Source organism: Chrysemys picta, chromosome 22, assembly GCF_011386835.1.
Source record: "Chrysemys picta bellii isolate R12L10 chromosome 22, ASM1138683v2, whole genome shotgun sequence".
Lineage (NCBI taxonomy): Eukaryota > Metazoa > Chordata > Testudines > Emydidae > Chrysemys > Chrysemys picta.
This window is the reverse complement of record NC_088812.1, coordinates 22,548,668-22,554,631: the sequence shown is the minus strand read 5'-3', so window position 1 is coordinate 22,554,631 and position 5,964 is coordinate 22,548,668.

Here is a 5,964-nt window from a genome sequence, read left to right as displayed (position 1 = left end):
GGGCTAGCTGGAGACAGGGGGTGCAGGGTTGGCTGGAGGCAGGGCAGAGACTGACTGGAGGTAGGGGCTGGCTGCAGGCAGGGCAGGGGGTTGCGGGGCTGGCTGCAGGCAGGGGGTGCGGCAGGGGTTGGCTGGAGACAGGGGGGTGCAGCAGGGGTTGGCTGGAGACAGGGCAGGGGGCCTGTGGCTAAATCCAGACCACAGACCTGGGGCTTAAAAGACCCTTGGAAAGTGATGTTTCATGGTTGCCCCCAGAACTGGGACAGAGCAAAAGTGGCCCACAGGTCAGGACCGCCGGTGGTGCTAATAACCCTTAGCTCTTCTCTTAGTTTTTCCTCAGTAAATCGCACAATTAGGAGGGCCTGACACGTGACTTTTGAATACTTGGGCTGGGCCATACTGCCCCGGTTCAAGAGGGGTCTCTGAACAGGAATAGCAGGGGGCTGCAGGTCAGGGTCTCGGGGCTAATGGGTCCTATTCCCAGCTTTGCCATGGATTCACGGTCTAACCTGGGTGAAAGGACTTCTGCTCCCCAGGCCTCAGTTTCCTCACTCTAACATGGGGATAATGCCCACCGCCGGGGGGCTGAGGCTCACTCTGTTAACACTTGCATAGCCCTTGGCGGTGTTACTGCATCCGTACCTATGTCCTGACACCTTCCTTCATTGGGGTGGCTGCTTCTGGGGTGGGTTGACCTCCGTGTCGCAGCTCGAGCAGCAAGGCCCCAGTTGGGGAGCTTGCAGGGTGGTTTAGCTGCGGCGAGCCAAGGCCAGGGCTCTGTGTCCCGTCCTGTCCCCCCACCCCTACCCCCCTCCCGGCCCGGCTGCAGGGGGAGCTGGGCTCCTCGCCTGGGGCTCCTTAGCCTCTAAATTATTCCCTGAGCTAAGGATCCATGCACCCTAGTGTCCTGCAGCGTCTCTGTCTGCAGTGTGATCACCCAGGGCTAGGACCAGCCTGCAGGTTTTGCACCAGTGCAATGGGGCCCTGACCACAGCTTCTGGCTGCTCCATGATGATCTGGGCTGTGGGCACTGGGCCATGTGGCCAGAGCTCCAGATGCTTCTGCTTCTTTGGCAGTGCACCATGTTGTGGACGGACACTTCCTGCAGCCCCATTTGAAGCACTTCATCTGGAAGATCTCCCCGGCGTGGCAGCAATTGGAGAAGCACAGTGTAGGTGCGGGAGGCACCAAGCTCTTACTGCCATGTTGGTCCTGCCCCACTCAGAGCAACCTCCATGCTGTGGCATTAGATGCGCCAAGAGCCCAGTGGAATTACCCTCACTTTCTTTTGTCCCCTGAATGTTGGCAGAGGTGCCCCCTGCTTTCTGAGCTGCCCTTCCCCCATCCTGCTGCTCCAATGTCACTAGCTGGCTCCGTTCTTCCAGGGACGTGACTTGCACGTGTTGCTGCTGTTGCTTAGCCCGGCCTGCCCCTTCTCCAGTGCCTGGCCTCCCCCATGCCCCCAGCACTGTGGCCGTAGCCTTTCAAACTGATCAGACCGGGTTTTGCAAGGCTTTCTCGCTATCCACATTAGCATGGTCACATGTGCTGGAGGCTGGGCTGACTGTGGTGTTGCTGATTTGGGCATTCTTTAATATGCCGCTAACTGGCAAAGCCCCAGCATCTATGGGCTTGTGTCCACATTCCACCCCCGTGCAGCTGTGCCGGGGTAGCGCTGTAGTGGAGACGCTTCTGTCGGCGTGGTTAAGCCACATCCATGAGAGGCAGTAGCTATACTGATGGGAGAAGCCCTCCCATCGACATAGCACTGTCTACACCAGGGGCTAGGTCGGTCTAACTGCGTCACTCGGGGGGCAGGATGTGTGTGGATTTTTCACACTCTGGAGGGACGTAGTTATCCCAGTATAAGGCTGTAGTGTAGACCTGGCCTAATGAACCTGTCCTGCCCAAGTGAAAGGCTGTGATCTGTATAGCCAGCCCCTCCTGTGGAGTGGTCCTACAGAGGTGCAAGGAGGTGGATTTTACCCCAGTATATGACATCGGAGAGACCGAGACTGGCACGCTGCATCCAGTTCTGGTGTGCACATTTTAAAAAGACTGGGGGCAGCTTGGAGACGGTGCGGGAAGGAGCCACAGAACTGATCCAAGAGCTGGAGCAAAGGCGAGCCGGGGAGAGGCCTAGAGCTCAGCCTCCTTAGTGCCTTGGGGAGGAGAAGGGACTTGATTTCAGTGTCTGAGTCCTTTCCAGGGGAGAAGAATACTGGGTGCCAACGAGCTTTTCAATCTAGTGGGGAAGGCAGAGCAAGAACCACTGGCTGGACGTTAGAGCCAGACCAGACCAGACTCGACATAAGGCACTGATTTTGCAATGGGAGGGTGATTGATGCCCCCGGCGAGGGGTGGATTCGCCATCTCTGGGGGGGTTTCAGAGCCCTAACCCTAATCCTAACCCTTTGCGGAAGAGGCTTTAGCCAAATGCAGGTGATTGGCTAAGTGCAGAGAGACCTGGGGGAAGTTCTCTGCAGGGCCACCCAGAGGATTCAGGGGGCCTGGGGAAAAGCGGAGGAGTGGACATAAAAAAAGGCACCACGCGCTGCGGCGCTTGTACTCACTGGGCAGCGCTCTGAGGCAGCAGAGGGTCCTTCACTCGCTCCGTGTCTTCGGCAGCACTGAAGGACCCGCCGCTGAAATGCCGCTGAAGATGCGGAGCGACTGAAGGGCCCGCCGCTGAAGTGCTGCCAAAGACCAGGACCGCCGCCGAGTGAGTAAAAATTAAAAAGGCGCCTCTAGCCAGGGAAGGGATTCTTGGCCAGGGCCGTGGGGCCCCTGTGGGGCCCGGGGCAAATTGCCCCACTTGCCCCCCCCCAGGCGGCCCTCGTTCTCTGGCCTGTTGAACAGGACGTCGGACTGGATGATTTGATGGTTCCGTCTGGCCTTACACTCACTCCCACCTGTCTCTTCTTTTCGCTGCCAGTTGTTGCATTTTTAACATCCCAAATCCAGATTAGCGGCAGGTGGGGAAGGAAGAAGGCGGATTATCTGGTTTCATTCCCAGCAATTGAGTTAATTCGGTTTTAGGTCCGGATTTGGAAGGACTCATTCAACGGCGCTGGCTGAAGAGGCTTGTTCAAGTGGCACGTGGCTAGGTCGCATGGAGAGCTTTTGGTTTGGCTGCGGGGAAAGTTGAACGGCTTGTCGGAGTTTGGGGGCAGTGTGGTCTAGGAGTCAGGATTCCTGGGTTCTACCCTTGCCTCTGGGAGGGGAGTGGGGTCTAGTGGTTAGAGCTGGGAATGAGGACTGTGGGAGGGGAGCATTCTCTAGTGCAGCGATTCTCAAACTATGGGGCAGGTCTCCCAAGGGAGGCATGAGGGTGTGTCATGGGAGGCGTGAGCTGTGTGCTTTTTAAGAGCACTGGCTGTCGGCCCCCAGTGGCAGGGGCTCATACAGAAGGGCTGTGCCCGCCCGGGAGGCGGGAATAAAGGGGACAGCCAGAGCCCCACCACCAGGCTCAGGCTCTCCATCCCCCTGTCTCAATCCCTGTCTGGGGTGGCGGTGTGGTTCCAGCTGTCAGCCTCAGGGTGGCAGCAGCAGTGCAGAAGTAAGGGTGGCGTTGGGGTGCTAAGTCTGCTGTGAAAAGTGATATTATAATAATAAATAATAATAATAATTAATGGAGATATCCCATCTCCTAGAACTGGAAGGGACCTTGAAAGGTCATTGAGTCTAGCCCCCTGCCTTCACTAGCAGGACCAAGTACTGATTTTTGCCCCAGATCCCCAAGTGGCCCCCTCAAGGATTGAACTCACAACCCTGGGTTTAGCAGGCCAATGCTCAAACCACTGAGCTGACGAATACCATTTTTTCACCTCGCTGTTCTTATTTCTGTGCAGCCGCTGCTCTCCACTCTGCCTTCAGAGCGGGGGGGAGGGGTTATATGTACTTGAGGGGGTGGGGGCATGAACAACTGCAGACACAAAGAGAGGAAGCCCAATGAAATGCATGTGAGACCTACTAGTGGTTAGGGCAGGGGTGAGGGCTGGTAGTCAGGACTCCTGGGTCATATCCCAGGCTCTGTCACTGCCATACTGGCTTCTCCTCAACCAGCGGCCTTAGGGACTGCAGGTGTAACCCTTCTGCCCCTCTGAGTTGGCAGCAACAAGGGCCGGGTTCAATATCTAGGGGTTCCGTTTCAACAACACAAGGCAAAACCAGCTCGAGCCCCCACCCGGTGACCTGGGACAATTACATACCACCCCCCGGGCACCTCTAGGAGGCAATACTTCCCCTCTCGCAAGCACAGAGTCGGAGTGTAGCAAAAGCCTTTTAATAAAGGAGGGAAACAATGCGGCATTATGTTGGGGAAACACCACAAACAGGATTCATAACACAAACCATGAGCAAAAGACCCACCTCCAAGTAAGTTTGGCAGTGTCCTTTTCCTCTCAGGGTCTTAAGTCCAATCACCCCAAAGTCCAACAACCCCAAAGTCTCTGTCCCTGATCAGTGCTGCCCCAGAGTTCAAAAGTTTATCTGCAGAGTTTTACCGCCCCCCCCCAGCCTGGGCGGAAATGGGGGGGGGCACACGGGATGTTAAGGGGCACCTTACATGGTCCGAGGCCGACTGCCCCACCTCTCCGTGGAGTTCTGCTGCAGCCTTTAGCACAAATGGCTCCACTCTACCAACCGCGCTGCGCCACGCCGCTCTGCTCCTTCAGCCGTCCCCGCAAACTGCTCCGCTCTGCTCCCCGTTCCATGGGCCGCTCCAACCGTCCCACAAACTGCTCAGCTCTGCCAGCCGCTCCACTCCACCAGCCATCCCATGAACCGCTCCAGCTACCCCCGCAAATAGCTCAGCTCCACTCTGCTTGCTGTTCCGTGGACCACTCCAACCATCCTACAAACTACTCAGCTCTGCCAGCTCCTTAGCAATATTTCTTCAGGCTCCCACACTGGTTAACACAGCACTCAGCTCAGCAATTTTAGCTCTTTTAGTGATTTCAGCTTGTAGTAGAGAAGCCCCACTGCTGGTGCGCTATTGGCCCAAAGTGAATTCAGTTCAGCAACTTTTAGCTAGATTCCTAATGGAAGCAAACTTAGCTCTGCTATTCAACAGTGGAAAGAGGAAACAGTACAATTGGTGCACCAGGCCCTCAAAGGTGGGCCCACACCATCAGATATACATGCCCATTCCCAGCCTCTCTCAATTCACTGGGTTTTGTAACCCATGCCCCTTGTCTAGTGAGTGCTACTTAGTTACTGGTGAGTCCCTCTGTCATACAACAGTTCCACTGGCCTTGATTCACAGAATCAGGGTAACAACACTTTATTCTTCCTGCCCCAATAACAGAGAAACTGGGGATCCCACACCAGCTAAAGTAACCACTTTCAGTTGTTGTTGTCCCAGGCTAGGCAGGTGGGTGTGCCTATGCAAACAAGATCAGCCCCTGAAGTTCTTTTCCACCCTCACCATAATTCACTACCAGATGTCAGGGGAGAGCTCATCCTGACTCTGCTTACACAGGTAACACCAATATCAGCTGATGTGGTACTCAGCTGTTACCACTCTGTGCCTTGGTTTACCGCAGTGGTTGTGTGCTGAGGCATGGCCAGGCTTTTATACCCATTGCACAGAGACCGGTGGCAGACTAGAAATGGAACCTGGGTCTCCCATGTCCCAAGCTCTTGTCACTCACCACAGGGCCAGCCTTCTCTGATGGGCGGCTGCCTGCAGAACCAGTATGCCCTTTGCTGAAACTGGGGCATTGTAAGTGCCTGTTGCTCACACCCTCTATGGCCCCAGAAAGCCAGCCTGAGCTCCTGTTCCGGAGAGGTCTCATCTGCCTCCAACCCGGCGCTGGCTGCCCTGCTATTGTCCATTGTGTGCTGTGCACATGATCCTGCAGGAAGAAGGTGCTCCCGGCACTGGGACCCTTTGGGAAATGAGCCTGGTGGCTGCAGAACCTCCACTTGGCTTGTAGCAGGGGCGGTCTTTGTGTTCTGTAT